The sequence below is a fragment of the Talpa occidentalis genome, unplaced genomic scaffold (genome assembly GCF_014898055.3).
Source record: "Talpa occidentalis isolate TD23 unplaced genomic scaffold, MPIMG_talOcc4v2.1 talOcc4.4, whole genome shotgun sequence".
Classification (NCBI taxonomy): domain Eukaryota; kingdom Metazoa; phylum Chordata; class Mammalia; order Eulipotyphla; family Talpidae; genus Talpa; species Talpa occidentalis.
The window spans coordinates 136,758,561-136,775,786 of record NW_023604295.1 but is presented as its reverse complement, the minus strand read 5'-3'; the positions used below and the strand labels follow the sequence as shown (position 1 = coordinate 136,775,786).

General features: G+C 46.7%; 1 protein-coding gene and 1 long non-coding RNA gene across 4 annotated transcripts in view; one reads left to right on the top strand and one right to left on the bottom strand.

Moving 5' to 3' along the window:
- Window positions 1–17,226, bottom strand: part of GALNT7 (polypeptide N-acetylgalactosaminyltransferase 7) — a 104,805-nt gene that overhangs the window by 49,270 nt on the left and 38,309 nt on the right. The window lies entirely within an intron of this gene.
- Window positions 7,160–11,618, top strand: LOC119257976 (uncharacterized). The gene is made up of 4 exons (XR_005128148.2): window positions 7,160–7,297; window positions 7,555–7,617; window positions 7,811–8,071; window positions 11,044–11,618. It is a non-coding gene; the product is annotated as an uncharacterized LOC119257976 (long non-coding RNA).

The window sequence follows — 17,226 nt, the reverse complement described above, 5'->3', positions numbered from 1 at the left end:
AAAGGTATGAATACAACGGGATTCAGAAAAATGGTCTTTAGAGCAAGCGAAAGCAATATAGTTTTCTTAGATTTGAAGTTCTAGGTGTGCTCCAGAGGGCTCAGCCCTACTGGTGAGCTCAGGCAGTCACATCTCTTGAGAAATTACCACTTCGCTTTACGAAGTGGCCACTGCTGACAGCACGTACTCTGGTTATCACTCTGCATGAGCCACAGAACTAAAAAACAAGTCAAATTTAATTCTGTGGTTCAAAAACCCTGATTAAAAACAGCTTTAATTAGAAAAGCACTTCAGCATCCTTTGTCTAGCTGCTCTTTACTCACCTGAAGGAGCAGAAGCAGCAGGGCCAAGAGAGCAGGGAGGGAGGTGGTAAAAATAAAGTGGCCCCGAGTTCAGAGGAAATAGGATGTGCCTGCAGGCCCCAGCACGTGGCAGGATGTGAGTGGGATTGTGGGCGCTCCAGCCTCAGTCCCCTCGTTCTCGCAGGTTGGCCAGCCCTGGATCCGCAAGGGATCCGTCCTGGTGGGCTCTCTGTGCTGCTGCTCCACTCTGTGCTGGGACTCCCCATTCTGTGCTGTGCTGGTGATCCCCACTCTGCTGGGGTTCCCCACTCTGTTCTGCCGCTCCCCACTCTGTGCTGCTGCTCCCCACTCTGGGCAGCCCCGCTGCTCTCAGAGCACTGAGAGTTGACTGCACTGGGGAGACAGTGGGCCTGTTGGGCAGGGCTGGAGGAGCAGGGGCCAAGTAATTACTCTGTGCTTAATCAGGGATTAAAACGGCTGGACCTTAGACTATAAACTGAGCTGAATAACTAGGGTGCCACCCCTTGTGGAAAAGGATCTTGTTCCAAATGCAGCTTAAGACCAATACATTAGGAAGAGATTTAAGGCAGTGGCAATGCTTCTGCTGGCAACCCAGGCAGGAGGATGGAGAAGGGTGTGGCTTATCAGTAAGAAGAAGCTGACAAGATGACAAAGGAGCTACCTGCTGAAAGAAGGCCCCGCACAGGAGGCATTCCTGTTCTAGCAGGCCAGGTACGAACCAGGGGGCAGCGACGTGAACACAGTCACTGTTCTACCCCGAACAGTGCAACTCCAGCTCCGCCCCAGCGAGGTAGGGCAACCACCAGGCAGAGGCTGAGCACCAGCAGCAAAGCAGACGCCCTCGAAACTCCACTGTGGACAGCGGCCGATCGTACAATAGCTAATGATGTACTCCTCTTATTTTCTCTCCAACTTTATAACATGCCATGGAAACCAGTTACAAACGGGTCGGTGCTGCAGCTGTAACCACGTACTGGTAACATTTCACCAGGCTGATGAAGGGGAATTTTGAGTCAATGAAATGCCATCTCTCCTTAACCCACTCGGTAAAACAGAAAGTACAGTATAAATACAGATCTATCTGGAATTACTGTGAATAATGCTGAAATTAATAGGTAGCTTCCTAAAAAGTTGGCTATATTGCATTTTTTAATATTTAGTTAACTTAATTAAAGGGAGATTTTTCATATAAAAGAGCTTCCCAATAAATCTCATAGTTGTACAACTAGGTATCTGATATTTGCAGATACGTATTATTATCATGTAAAAAAGATCGTCATATAAAAATAACCTAATTTTTAAGGTTGATCTTTTTTAACTCTAGATTATCCAAGTGACTAGGTAGAGTTTAAAAGTGGTTTTGGCAGTGATGTTTGTACGTGTGGGTAATAAAATCCATTACATTTCCTCATTTGTATATAATACAATTTAAGATAAAATTTAGTTCATCCAAACTAAAGTCATTGAATTGGTTGAAAAATACAACATTTACTTACTAAAAGTTATATAAATACAATGCATTAAAAAAAAAAGTCTCAGGGTAAATTGCAAATTTCCTAGAAATAAAAACATTCAATTTTCAACATACAAATTAAAATTGGCACTGGAAAAAGAGATTTCACACAAAATACTTCCCTGCATCAACACTATAACCTCCAATGTTCTATTGTATGAACGTGGAATTACCATCAAGCACCACTCGTAGTTCAAGCATCAGTTCTAAACTCAGGAATCCTATGACGTCTCCCCTACTCCTCCCAGAGCCCAGTGACTATTTCTAACACTGCTCCTCTGTACCCCTCTGTATCTGTTTATATAACCTCCTCACCTCCCCCCACATCAGACTGAGGGCGCTTTGAGGGCAGCAAGAGTGTTTTAGTTATCTGTGTGTCCCAAGCACCAAGCTGACGATAGCTACTATGGACCCAGTAGATGGAGGCTGCTAGCTGTGGGGCAGCTATCACTGCCTTGTTGGAATATAAATGTAAATAGCACCTTCTTTGGTGCTGTTGCTTGGTTTGGTTTAAGCTAGCACTTTGGGAATCCAAGTGAGAGAACTAACAGCATTACTTTCCCTACAGAACTAAAATTTGAATAATCCTTTTTTTAGTTTCTTCTCCCGATTTGGATAAATCATGTCTGAGAGTAAAATGTGATACTTCATGTGAAATGAGTACTTTATTTAAACATGAGAAAGTAAATCTGCTGGTGTTAGTCTTAGTCCTCTAGGCCAATTTATCTTGCAAATAAATGGTTTCTTACTAAATTTGGTCCTTGCAAAACAGCAACAGGATAGAGATTCTAAATCAGGTCAGAAAAATATCAAGGAACACTCAAGGAGGAATAAATTAAAAGAAGAAATGCTCAGTTCAAGATTCAAAATGCAGGGTAATGTCTACAAGAGGAAAATAATTACTCGTAGGACTGTTTAATAGGTCAGACCTAAGTTATTGTTGACAGCTAACCCAGAAGTCTATGAAACACATGAAATTTAAACATTTTTATGGAACCTAAGCAATTTTAATTTTTCAGAGGCCTTCATAAAAATTCATATCTTGCTCGTAAATTAACCATGGAGGAAAAAAAATCTTCCTTATTGTGAATATTTAACATAAACTCCTTAACTAATTTGAACTGAATTAAGAATAAAACATGAGCATTAAACAAATGATTCATTACTTTGTAGAATATTTCAAAAGGTGAATAAGCTAAATTTACCAAGATGTATGCCACCATTTCAGCGGTAAGAGCAGACAGCAAACAAGAGTATAACCCAAGACACACCAATGCCATTCAAGAGCCCACCTCCCAGATGATCCCACCTCCTAGACAGCCCAAAAAGATATAAATGTGAGTAGATTTCAACTCTTTGTGTTAACTAAGCAATTAATAATTAAAAAAAATAAAGCTCCCATGTGGCCTTTTCATCTAAAAAGAACACAATAAGTTTCACCATATATTTTAATAAAGTTATCATTATTTTAATCATTTCCTACCATATCATTTCTACAAAGTGACCTGACTAAAAACAAGACAGGTATTGGGAAAGGGTGGGGGGGCCAGGAATGAAAGCAAAAGAGAGACCATAAACTAAAATCTGTGAAGATTTTTAAACACATGAATAATTTATGCATGCATATATATTATGTTTGCACATGAAGAGTGGAAGTGTACATTTAAAAACCAAATAGCTTAGTGGGATAAGAAATAAGAAATTATACAGCCCCTTCAAAGGAACAATCACAGTATTTCGTCAGGTAGAAAAAGAGGAACTACTTATAAGCTGAATTGATGGAAAATGAGGTCCCATCTGCTCCTCATCTGCCAACTCACATAATGTTCTGGAACTTTCTTTCAGCTTGTGCCAATCAACTCTACTTTCTTACCCAGAAGACCTAAGAGCCTCTCCTCACTCTTTTTTCTAGCCCATCTTTAAAATATTTTAGAAGAGCAAACCCATCATGGATCCCTGGGGCCCACGCTTTTAACACTGTTCTTAATCCAGGGAAGAGCTTATTTAGTTCGAGCTATGGTTCTTATTTCCAATGTAATAATACATTTCAGAATCTAGCACCTGTCAAAGCAGACACTTTAACTTTTAATTCTCTTTCACCTCTGGCAATCCCAGCAAAAACACATAACGATTGATTTCCCAATCTGCCCGCAAACTTTATCAGAAATTATGTCACCAACTAGATCATCGGTAATTCTTATCACATTAAAGAAAACACTTGGCTGAGTGAGAGCAGAACGAGGTCAGATGTGGTGTTCCAGTTGGGAGAGAATATTTGTAATACCCTTTGAAAGTCGAAAAAGTAATGTCCTATTATCCCTCTAGGGGAGAAATTCTAGAGTGAATACAGCACTCCCACATCAAGTGTTACTACTTTCTGCAGCTGGAAATGCATAAAACAGCTTTTCCTCTAGTGCTTCCTTGCTTTGCCCTGAAGCTTGGCTTTCATAACAGCTCATAAAAATAGTATTGCAAGCTTTAGAACACACACGTCTTGGTTGGTATAAGACCATCTTCTCTTGCAAATCTGGAGGGGGGAAAAGAGCACCATAAGAAAGCAAATACCCCCAAAGTTTTCAGGGCAGATACATCATTTGAAAGTATGGAAACACATTTTACTGCCTTGTCAAGACTAGAAATCCATTTTAGGAGGGTGTGACAAGGAGACATAACTTCTGTAAGACAGCAAAAGCACACTGGGAGTTGATCAAGGTTATTTATGCAATAAACTCTATGACATTTTACTTTTCAACTATCAGCAGGCCTGATCCCAAGAAGGAGAGCTTACCCAGTGATACTCCCACTGAGCATGTGTGCTACTTGGTTGTATTTATATGCACCACTGAACAGATACCGTGAGTCACAGGCCAAGCAGAGAGCTCTTAGGGTCAAAATAGAATAGGAAACTCCTCAGAGAAATAAGGGAAGCTCCAGAGATAAGGGCCACAAATTCCAAAGGGAACTAACCAAACACCCCAGGGCGAGGGGCAACAGGACATTCCACCAAGGATGATACAGAAAAGTATGCTAAGCCAAGGGCTGGGACACAGAGTCTTAATTCTGGGCACAGAGACAGGAAGGCAGAGGAGTGAGACCACCGAGAACTAAGCAACCACGGAGAGAATGAGAGACTTTTCTCCTCAATAAACTTCTTTCTCTAAACAAATCTGCCTCCTTTCGCTTGCTTGCCTGAGCGTCTGCGTAGTTCCTGCTGCGGCTGCATGAGACACCAACCCGTGGGGTCTAGTCTGGGGCTCAGTGCTGCCCAGGCAGCCTGGGCTCTGTTCCTGGCTGGGAGACTAGGCCTGAAAGCCTGCAGTTACGGTATCAAAAGGACGACTCGCTTAGTTAGCCAGATATTTATATAGGTCCACTCTGTGCCAGGCCGCCGGCGGGTACAGAGGCCCCAGCTCTGAGGGAGTCAGCCCGGGGGAAGCCGGCTGGCCTGGCTGCCAGACTCGACCCACTTCCGAGACCAGCCGGGCTCCCAGCACATGGGCAGTGGGAGCGGCTGACAGCTGGGGAGGTGGGGGGTGGGGGGTGGTCTGGGGTCCGGAGGCACAAAAGCAAGAGGAACACGGGCTCTCAGGGCCTCCTGGAGCTCTGGCAACAGCAGACAAGGGGGCGGCGGTGGGGACAGGACTCCGGGCGCTGGGGGTGCTCCTGGCGGCCTCCTGGTGATGCCCGCGGCTTCAGGCTGACCCCTCGGCGGCGCGGGAGCCGCGGGCCCGGCTGGGGCGGGAAGAGGAGCCGGGAGGGTCTCGGAGGGCCGAGGAGCGAGTGGAGAAACGAAACCCTGGCGCAGGCGATGCCCGGGGAGCCGGGGCTTTCGAGGACGGCGTGGTCAGCGTGGTCAGCGGGGCTGAGCGCTGCCCCTGGCGGGGAGGCGGCTGAGGGCGGGGTGGGGGGTGCTCCCCGTCAGTCCTGCAGCTCGCTGGGGCGCCGGCGGGGGCCTGGGGGGCCTGGACCCTCCCGCCCGGCGTCTGGGCACGAGACACTTTCCATTTTCTGTGGCCGGGCGCGGGAGGCGTTCCTGAGAGCGGCGTCCGGCCTGGAGCTGCTCTGGGCGGGCCGAGGGGCTGACGACTCCCAGCACCCGCCCTCCCCGAGACCAGCGAAAACCCCGCTCCGGGGCGCCCCGAAAACCCTGCTCCGGGGCGCCCCGGCCTTGGACACTCTTGGACGCAGGCCAGGGCGGCGCCGGGGAGCCTGCAAGGGGCCCCTCTGAGGGAGCAGGCGGGGGGCTCCCCTGGCACGGAGGTTCTGAGCCGAGAGGGAAGCACGGGCCAGGCTCGGGACGGCCTGGGGACGCCACAGAGGACGAGGCCGGCGCGGGGGGTGGGGGGCCTTGAGCCAGGGGGCTGAGGACAGGCGGCGGCCGCGTGAGGGGGCCCCGGCGTCCACGGTGGCGAGCCAGAGAGCAGGGAGGCCGGGGTCGTGTCAGGGCTCCGGGAAGGGGCCCGGCGGGGCCTGGAAAGCCCAGCGCTGAGGCGCGGAAGGGCCTGGAGGGAGCCCGGGTGGGGAGGCCCTTTGGAAATGGGGGGACGCGACCAAGGCCTGGGGAGGCGGAGGCGGAGAGCGGAGAGGGGGTGTCGGGGCGCCGCTCACTGAGCGGGAGCCGCTGAGAAAGGCCGACACCGAAGACGAGCTTGCTGGGCCCGGGCGCGGCGGGGCTTCTGGAACGTTCCGAGGAGCCGGACAGAACGGGCTCTCGGGGAAGCGGCCTGGACGGGAGCCCCTGGGGACAGCGCGACGGGGACCCGGGGCGAAGACGCAGGCCCCGGGGAGTCGGTCTGGGCGAGACCCCAAGACACCAGGAGGAGGAGGAGGAGGAGGAGGGCCGGGACCTCGCCCTGGGGATCCCCCCACTGCAAGAGACTGCGCGGGACCCGCGTCCAGGAGCCGCGCCCCGACGCCGGGGAGGAGGAACCCGAGGGCGGCGGAGCCCGGGAGCCGAGGACGGCACGTGGTGAGGGGCCGGCGCGGGAGGGTTCTGGGGGCTCGGCAGGTCAGGAGGCCGCCGGAGTGGGGTGCAGCGAGCGGCCCGGCGGTGCGGAGAGGGGGCGAGCAAGCACAGACGGCGTTTGTGGGGAGGCCGCCTGGTGGAGCAACACGGGCCCCAGGGAAGGAAACGCGGCGGAGCCGACGGGCCAGGGCAGGACGGCGGCACACGCAGGAAGGGGCACGCGGGAGTGGCGGGTTTCTGAGAGGGAGGGTGGGGGCCGAGCAGAGATGGGGTCCCCCGTAGGGAAAGGGCAGCCCCTCTGCCGTCATAGGAAGGCCCGGGGCGCCCCCTTTCCTTGGCATGCAGCCGTCACCCTGATGTCCCCCTGACGTGTCTCACGGCCGCCCCCACCAACCCCGTCCGCGCTGCCGCCAGACCCGCCTCTGCAGTACTCTCTCCGGCACCCGGGACTGAAGATAAGACAGGAAGGCTCCCCGTCTCTTTCTGACACACCAGGTTCGAAGCCTTTGCCTCCAGGCACCCGCTGTGTGCTCACTGAAGCCGGCCCCTTCTTCCAGGGACCCGGGCCTCTCAGGAGCCCCTAAAAGCCACGCTCCGTCCTCCAGAGTTTCGATCGTGTCACCAGCCTCAGCCGCCAGCCCTGCCCGCTCCCTCTCCTCTCTCCAGGCAGCTCCAATTCCATTTATAAAGACTCGGTTCCCGCCATCTGTTCCAGCTCCAGTGACATTATTCTCTCATGAATTTCTCCTCAGCACTTTCACAACTCTCCAGCTCTCCTACGTGCTAGATCTCCTCCTCCAGACCTGGCGCCCCAGGTGAGGACAGGCCTTTCCTCCTTTTGCACAGTGAGGATGTCCATTGTGTGGCTGCTTTTCTCTTAAATTCGCCAACATTTCCGCTCCCCTCAGCCCTACCCTCATATCCAAGATAATCCCAATTCACGGGGAAACATGATGTCTCCCTGATGGCATCACGTTTCTCAAGTGCGGTCTCCCTGCTGGGTGGTAGATGAATCTTAGGGGAACGGTGATGCAGAATGTGACCACAGAGCCAAACAGCCGGACACGTGGGGCAGGTGACCTCCTCCAGAGCCCATGGCAGCCGCTGAGATGGGGCCTGACCTTTCGTGCACGTTCTACACCAAGGACAACTTTCCAGAGAGACCGAGGAGCACGCCCACTGCCGCACAGTCAGAAAGGGACTGACCAGGGCTGGACCCCAGTCAGAGTGGCCCCTGGTCCCCCGCGTGCAGCCACCGTGCTCAGCCATGTGAGTACGATGACTTCCACTTTCTAGAAATTCACTAAATCATAAAATTATATAAAAGTTTACAAAAAAGCACATTTAAAGGGCCTTTAAAAATGTTCACTTGTTATATGCCACAACGCCTCTCTCTTCTGCCTTTTCATCACATTATAAAGCCTGTCTGTGGCACCTACTCAGGCAGAGGGGAGCTCTGACACTCTATAAACAATGGGTTCTGCTCATCCAACGTTTTTTGTTCCGTAGTGGGTTAGGGTATGATTTCCCATGACAGCACGCAAACTAAATAAGGGGGAAACATTTTAAACTACATGATTCGCTCAGTCTCTCCATAAGCAAGGACTAAAGTGTTTTTGTCCTGTGTTCCGCTGACTCTTCTGACAAAGGATTCTGAGCTCTTCCAACCACTGGAAAGAACAGTGTTGCCTTTTGTCACCAAAAACATCTTGGCGACTGTTTACTGAAGCCAAAGCATCCACCATCAATCAGGCTCATGACGGTGGCTTCCAGGATGATCTACTCAGCCCATCAATTTGTCAGGGAACATTCCCCAGAGACAGCAGGAGACGCTGCCCCATGGCAAGGGGGCACCACCGCGCCATGGGCCCTGAAGCCCAGGAGACACAGACCAGAAACCCTCTTTTCCCTGGTTGGTGTCACCGGCATCATCTAGGGAGTGGGAGGATGAGCCTCACAAAGCACGTTTCCACACATCCTGCAGCCTGTTTCCTGGAACACATGAAAATCAAAGGAGGACTAGGAGCAGGCCATCCGACGCCGCTTTCACAGAGGAAAACACAGGGAGTTTCCTAATTCACTCTCCGGTTTATCACACGCAAGGAGACGGCGCTTTCATGAGGGCATGAACACTACGGTGCGGTTACCTCAGCCTTCCGTTTCGTTCTAGTTCATTATCAACCTTGCCAGTCCCCTCTTTTCAGAAAATACAAGGGGGAGAAAAAAGGAATTAAAAGCAATATTCTAATTCTATCCTAACTACGCTCATAACACTTAAACTTCGTTCTAGAATACCTTATAAATAGAGTGGTCATTTTATTTCAAGAAACTTTTTGCCTTCGCTGCTGTGACTCATTCCCAGCAAGTGGGGTGACACAGCGAGCTGCCCACAGGAGCTCTGCCCTTCTCTGCAGCTGAAGGTGCCAGCCTGGCAAATCTCAAGTGGAAACAAACACCTCGGTTTTATTTTGCCATAATGTTCTGATGAACCCAGGTCGGTCAGGTCTGTTGTTTCTCCGCTCCCCTTTCACCTGTGTGCCCGGACGGAGCAGGAGGCCGCGGTCCCCCAGCATGCACGGAGACAGCCGCTGAGGGGACAAAGCTCGAGGACGTCGGCAGTGAGTGCACCCTCCCCAAGGCAAGCAAAAGGAGAAGGTGACCAAGAGTGGTAGATCAATCTGTCACTGAAAGTGTTTCGCTGAATGCTGATTTCCAGATAGCGATGATGACAGGTGAGGGAAGAACCTTGTCATGTCACCGGCACCAGCCCCACTGTTCTCTTTCCAACCTTGCAATAATGCTGTGAGCTGGGTACCATCATTACCCCGTCATGTAGATGAGAAATGGAGGCACAGAGTTGAACTCGCCAAAAGTCTCACACTGAGGAGCAGGTGGAGGCAGGATTTAAACTCAGGGTCTGGGGTGTTCCAGAGCCCATGTTCTTAGCCATTTTGCATTCTCCAGGGAGGAAGGCATCCTCAAGTTTTTCATAACTTTTATCAACCTAAATATTCCTAAGGACCTGTCAGTTTTAGTTAAGTTCATTTCAATAACAATTTCCTTTATTTCCCAACCAATACAATGCTATTAATCATAAGTAGTGAAAAAAACAATTCAGAAATGGTTATTCTTACATTATGTTTCTGGAGGTAATGCTGGTTTACAACACTGTATGGTTTAGGTGTACAGGTCCACGCCTCAACAAATGTACTTTCTCACACTGCGCAACTCCTCCCCAACCCCCCCTAATCTCCCACCACAGTTCAGCGAGCCCCCTCTTTTTGTTGCCTCCCCTCTCTGGTAGCCTCAGTTTTGCTGTCAAATTTCAGGAGGTGGTTTTGATCAGTTCCCTTGCTTTGTTTTTTATATTCCACATGTGAGTGAAATCATCCAGCATTTGTCCAGAAAGGGTATTTTTTTTTAAGATTTATTTTATTTATACAAGAACTGGGGTACAGGCCAGATGTGTGGAAGGGTGAGAGGATTCATCAGAGACAGAGTGGGGAGCAGAACAGGCAGATCTACTGAAATACACTGCTGAGAGGAGCAGCGGGTGAGACAGGAGAGGTCTGCCATACTATGTGGGTTGCTCCAAGGCCAGCAGGGATCGAACTGGCACTGCAGAGGCTGCAGACAGCTTCACAGCGCTGCACTCAACCGCCTATGCCACGAGGGAGGCCCAGAAAGGGTATTTTAACAGACGTAAACTTCTGGAAATCCAGTGAATACTTCAAAAAGTACCAGCGACTTACTGCGAGGCATGCTAATCTAGGTGAATATCAGGATGTAGGAAAATGTAATACACCTTAGAATGACAGACACTTCTCATGTGATTTTACTTCTGTAGAGAGAAATAGAAATTATTTCCAGGTAGTCACCTTGGCATATAAGACCATTAAACTGAGCTGCTACGCTTGCCATTCTGATTTCACAGAAACAGAATGTTTTTCCAAATTCTTGCATTTCTATGACACTGACAAATATGCTATAAATATCGTTTTCCAAATTGACACTAAGGAAGTTACCCCTGTTTCTACTCTGAGGTACTCAGTGACCCTGAGGGGTCTCCTCAGCTTGCTCACGTGCAGATCTCACTAGGATCTTATTTTCAACAAATTTATTGCACTTCTTCAGGCTATGCTTGTTGCGAGACTTCTAGAAAGGTAAGAGACAGCAGTGACCTACAGAAACATAAAATCTCATGTTGTAAACTCACAACAGTGGTGTTTCATCCTTTTTAGGGTGAGAGATGTTGATGAAAACAAAAAGAAAACAACCAAAAGGACCAGGCCTTTGGAAGCTGGTGGCTCCTGGAGGGATGGGTCTTTGACTCATTCACCTTGTGTGGCCAGCACCCGGGGCAAGAGGCAGCGGCAGTGCTTTGCCAACAAAATAAAGGAGTGAATGAATGAAGGAACCAATGAACGAGTAATGGGCCACAGCTAGAATTTAAGAGAATACAAAAGCTTTTCATGCCCTGACATATTTTAGAATTTGTGCTACATAAGTTTTATGGTACTGTTGTTATTTGTATTGGACATGATCAGTTCTTCCACAGTGAATACAATGTGAATAGCAATGCTTAAGATTAAAAAAACCCACAAAAACCCAGAAACTCCAAATGGCCGAAAAACTTGTCTGAGTTATTTTTTTAAGAGTAACTCAAATAGTCCTTCATGAACATGCACACCATTTTCAAGGGTTATTGCTAGTGGGAGGGTTTCTACAGCAGAGGAAAGAAAATATTCAGGGAGAATTCAATTAAGTGTGACATTTGCTTGTCTTTCACAATAAAAAAATATCCTGTCTCAAATTTACAGTAGTTTTTTTCTAGCTTTTTGGAAAACCTCATGTTTACTCAATTAGAAAAGTAGTTAGAATAAAACTATTTACCCAACCCTCAAATTCCAACAATCTTTTCTAAACCTGGAGGATCTGAATCAGATTCATTTTTTAATATCAGAAGCCATGTTTCATACACAAATGCAATGACTCCTAATTGGCAGAAAAGGTCTATGCTAAGATGTGAGGGTAAGCAGGAGCCTGCAATCTATCTTTACTATCATTTAAATGTTTTAAGAAACTCTGCCAAGCCTAATGAATAGCATAAGGTATCAGAATTTAATCTGTCTTCCTGCCCTGTTCTCCAGGAGCCAGGAGAAAAATTTAATAAAGTGATTCAGTCAGAGAAATTAAGGTTATAATGAAATTTAATCAGCGAACTCTCTGGAGCCTGATGGCTTTATAATGCTATTGAATAAACAGTTGTCAGCACCCTTAGCATTTGTTTCCTTTAAGATGGACTATCTTCTAACAGGGGCAGTCTTCTATAAGCAAGGTTGTAAGTTTATCACCCTGACCTATAATGACTGTCAGAGAGAAATCAGGTTGCAAATTACCTGGGCCTCACTAATCTGCACAGAAGTTTAATGTGTACTGGGTTTGGGTTTCTTCTTTCTCATTGTGTGTCCTGAGGTGCATATAAGTAAATGTGAGCATGAAGGCTGATGAAAAAATCCAAATGGCAAAACTATCACCTGCTCTCATTCAGGCAGAGAAATATAGAAGACTCAACATCTGAATCTCTGGGCACTACATATAGTAATCTAACTTCAATTAAAAGGCTGTGCAAGGTGATTTGGGTTTTTTTTTTTTTTTCTGTTGTAAAAATTGTTTAAAAATACACAAATGAACATACCTTTTCATTTCAATCTTATGTTCTTGTAGATGTGAGGTAGCTATTAGATTTTCCTAGGGCAAATTAATTGACTATTGACACATGATTTAAAAATGTTTTTTAACTAAAGTTAGTAAATGAAGCCCTTCATTCATTTAGATACTACTGGTTTGCAATTGTTGATTATTTACAAGGCAATGTCTAGTATTACATTTGCACTTTTTTATGAAGTGAATTTTGCCAGTGAATCAATGAGTAAAAAAAAAAAATTAAAAGACTAAGACATTAAACCATCTTACTACACAGAAACAATATATGGACACCATTCTCAGTAGAGCCAGTTTCAAAGAGCTAAATGTTTGTAAAAATGCAGCTAATACTGTCTAGCCCAGTCCTTATTAGTGTAAGTTTCAAAAGCATTGAAAAGAAGAACTTGTTTTTATGTGGTTCTATAATTCTAACATTTCATTAACTAGAAACAAGCTTCTTAGTTCTATTTTAAAAAGTTCACTGTATCAGAGAAGTCTTGAGACTGGCCCCCTATCAGTGGTAGTTAAATCTAATGCACTACTCAAATTCTCAAAATTAAATGATCTTACTTCCTGGATTTTTCCTATAAATTTCATTTTCATGTAATTTTATCCTTCCCCAAAATGAAGATGTAGGCATGTTTTAATTTTATGCCTAAAATAAGATTGCCTAGGGTAGCAGACAGAACACAGGCTTTTTTGGGGGCGGGGGGTTGTTTTGTTTGTTGTTTTAAATACAAGATTAATACGCACAGTTAGGGAAAGATACTAACATCATCAGTGTCGCTGGAACTGTAACCCTCGTGCTTGTACCGACTCTAGAACTCTCTTGAGGCGTTCAGGAGTAGCTTGCCCAGAGAACTATCAAAAGGCTCCATTGAGTCTGGGGGTGACCCCCAACCAGGGTTTCTCAGGCGCTAGCTCAGCGGTTCCCCGCCCTCCCAGCAGCAGCTCTGTCCTGCACAGCCGAGGTCCTCAAGACCCCAGTGGGGTGAAAGGAGGAAGAGAGGGGGGGCCCTTGCAGAACCTCCTGGGGAGCTGGGTTTGCTTCTTGCAGTTTCGCTGTTGCACCCAGTGTCCCGGGGACCCAGCTCCGAAGAAAGGCCTGCTGGGAGCGTGGGTGTGGGAGCAGGAGAGCCTGCGGCCGCGCCGGGTTACAGCAGGGAACCCGCCCAGGAGGCCCGACCGCAGCTTGGCGAGGTGCGCAGGCGGCGGCCGCCGGGGCCGCGCGTTCCTCAAGCCCGACCCGGGCCAGGCGCCAGGTGCCAGGTGCCAGGTGCGCGGCGCAGCCTCTGGCAGGGGAGAGGCGCTGGGGAACGCTGGGGAACGCTGCCCAGCGGCCGGGCTGGAAGGAAAACCATTTTCAAAGAAATCCATGAAGCTGTGATTCGGGGGGCCAATGACAGGCACCTGTCCCCCGACAGCGGGTTACCTGGGCCGGCCGCGGCGCGCAGCCCTGGGCAGGGCCGGGCGGCGGGGGCGGCTCCGCGGAGGCGGTGGGCCTGGGGGGCGTCCAGTCTGCTCAGGGGGCCTGTCAGGGCCCTGCTCTGTGACTCGGCCTCTTAAAATCTGTTGTTTTCTTGGAGTGGTGCAGCCCCCGTGGGCTCCATGTAATCCGGCTGCGATCTCGCTCCTTTCTCCTGCACACGCCGCGGGTCCCAGGGGGCAGGCGAGCTAGAGATAAGCAGCCTGCAGCGCCGTGACCTTACAGGAGTCCGGGCCAAACCACAAGTTAATGACTTCTCAAAATAAAGCTTCTTAGGGTATCAAAATACAACGGCTGAAACACTTAACACAACTCGGACTTTTTAAAGCATTTTTAAAGAAAGCTTTATATTTGTTCTGTCTTTTGAACCGAACTTTATTGTTTAAAGGAAGTAACACATGAAGAACTTCTGGCAAAACATCAAGATAAAGGGTACAGACTAATGGCCACATTTAGTTATGTGTGGAAAAAAGTAACAGTGGGTTGTGTATTATTTTTGGAGGCATTCACATATATAAACATGTATGTATATATATATATATATATATATATATATATATATATATATATATGTTTTGCGAATCAGAGGTTGTCTGAGGTTTACCAAATTTGCCTGAAGCAATAGAAAAGTCCGTATATTAACTTTATGAAGTGAAATACATGGCATTTCTAAAGTGCAAAGGTCACCATATTGTGGAAGAATCCATTTAAACTGATCTAAAAGCTCTCGGTCTAAAATCAAAGTTGCTGTAAAACATTATGAGAAATTCTTTTTAGTAATGACAAGGAAGGATGTTCATGTAATTCATTCAAGGAAAAAAACAAGACTTAAAACCAAAGTTGGTAAAAATGAGATGTGATGAGCTGTATGTGAATCAGATGTGTTTTTGTAATTTAAGCTTCAATAAAACTGAAATTTTATTACAAAATTTTGGTTGGAAGACCTTCAAAACTTACTAAGAAATAATCACGATCTCGTTTTCAAGATGTGTGCAAACAGGCTCCTTTGCACAGTGCATAATAAAAAAATTATCAGTTTGTGGCTCTAAGACAACATATGATTATTCATATTTGTCCCTCACAGCTCAATTGTGTTAGAGGCAACTCCTCACTCCTGACCAGTTTCACAAACACTGCCACAGAAATAATAACTCTTCTTTCCTTGCTGGCTTTCAGCCGAGGTCTCCTTACCATTCTCCAGTGGCAACTGCTTAATTTCTAATAAACTCCCAGGTTTACAGAAGCAGCTCCTCACTGGGGGAACCTGAATTGCATACCCGGGGAGGATCAGGCTTATCAGTTTCAATTCTATAACGAAAACATTACCCAGCATAAAAAGAAAAGAAAAACAAAAAACAAAAACAACCACACAGGACAGCAGGGCAATGAAAAAAGAAAAATCATTTTTCTTGTTTAGATTAAGGATCTTGAACACTAAGAGCACTTTAAATAGAAGTCTTTTATCATTTGAATTAGCTTAAATTATTGATAAAAAAGTACACTTTTCCCTTGATATTTAATCTATCAGTAATCACTTAGGAGCGACCCATGTTTCTCAGTGCATATATGTCACCACATATACTGGTTTCAAGTGGATCTTTTTCCCCCTCCAGTGATCATATATGATAAGAGAGAAAAATAGGGCTGTGGCCCCAAGTTTTAGTATTTTCCATAAAAGCTAACTAAAAAATTTGGCTCCTGTACTCAACCATAAGAAACCTATTTTTAAATAAACTATCATTTCCCTAATGCCCAATGACAGACAAACAGAAGGAAAGACAGATGGCACCCGGGAACACGGAAGATGGGCAGCTGTCCTCTCCATTCAATTGCATTTATAAGCCCGAGAGATAAATCTCAAAATGTTTAATAATTTTGTTACAGCAAATCACCACATCTTAGTCTGTGATTACATTCTAACAAAAGAAAGTCATCACAGCCAAGGAGAGCGAAAAGTGAGCCGGAACACAAACCAGAAGGAATCCGTGTGACCTGGCGGTAATCCCTTTATCTGTTTGGATCTCAGTGCTGACTGCCAAGTGTGGAGGCCATGAAAAGATCAGTGCAGGCTGGGGGCGTGGGAGGATGAGTAGGTGGAGCATGGTGAGGGTGTCCAAGCCTATGGAGTGCACACAGCACAAGAGTGAGTCCTAATGTAAACTTCAGAGGAGAACGCTGGGTGATCGGGGTGTGTCCAAGTAGGTTAATCAGTTACAACAAATGTACCACCTGGTGCCAGGGTGTTGGCACTGGGAGGAGGTGTGTATGTGGGAAATCGCTGTACCTGCCTTGAATTTTTCTGTGTACCCAAAACTAGTCTTAAAGAAAAGAAAGTCTATAGAATCCAAACTTAAAAGACTTTCAACTGGGGGCCATACAATCCATCCTGGCTGCTGTGAAGAAACTGTTTCAGTATGGAATTTTAAAGTCTTTGAGAAGTCTAGTGACCAGTTTGCAGGGTATGATAGATACCGTAACTTTATTTCATAGGCCCCGCTAATTACCTGCAATTTCTGTAGACTTAAAACTGACTTTCAATAAAATAATCAACCAAGGAAAATATCAAATTACTTGCCTTAAAATAAGACTGTTGGATAATCTTTTACGGTTAGTCTTCATACAAAATGAGTGTTAAAAAGAAAACATTTTTCGCCATCTGAAATAATCCTGGCATTACCTTTGGGTGACCTTTCTGAGATTTATTATCTATCAATGTAATACACGTACAGCCCTTGTCAGCTCTGTGTGAAGGAGAAGAAAGCCATCGTGACTCACCCTACAAAGAATCCCCATGAAATTACAGAGCAGTCAGCCCCTCTGCCTGATGACACCTGGCAGTCTTGTCATCGGTTTAAAGATAAGAAATCTTAACTGAAAATTCAGAAATTGAATGTGTTTTTCACTCTTTGAAAATTGATAGACTGAAAAACGTTTACATTCGCTCATGAAGCTTAGAGATGCATTAAAATAATTACAATAGACCCCCAGTTGCTATTTTACTGTGAGTTTTTAAAAGCTGTTTAAGAATAGCCGCCCATAAAGCCTTGGACTAACACTAGTATGTAACAGGCATTAAGCAAATGGGAGCACAAATAAATCCACAGTCATGCCCATCACAAGGAAACTTCAACTAACAAGAAGGATTTATATTCGTGTGTGTGTGTATATCCATGCACACAGTCGGCTCCATTTAATATCCTGGCAATCTAAAAATAATCTGAGAATGCCTCTT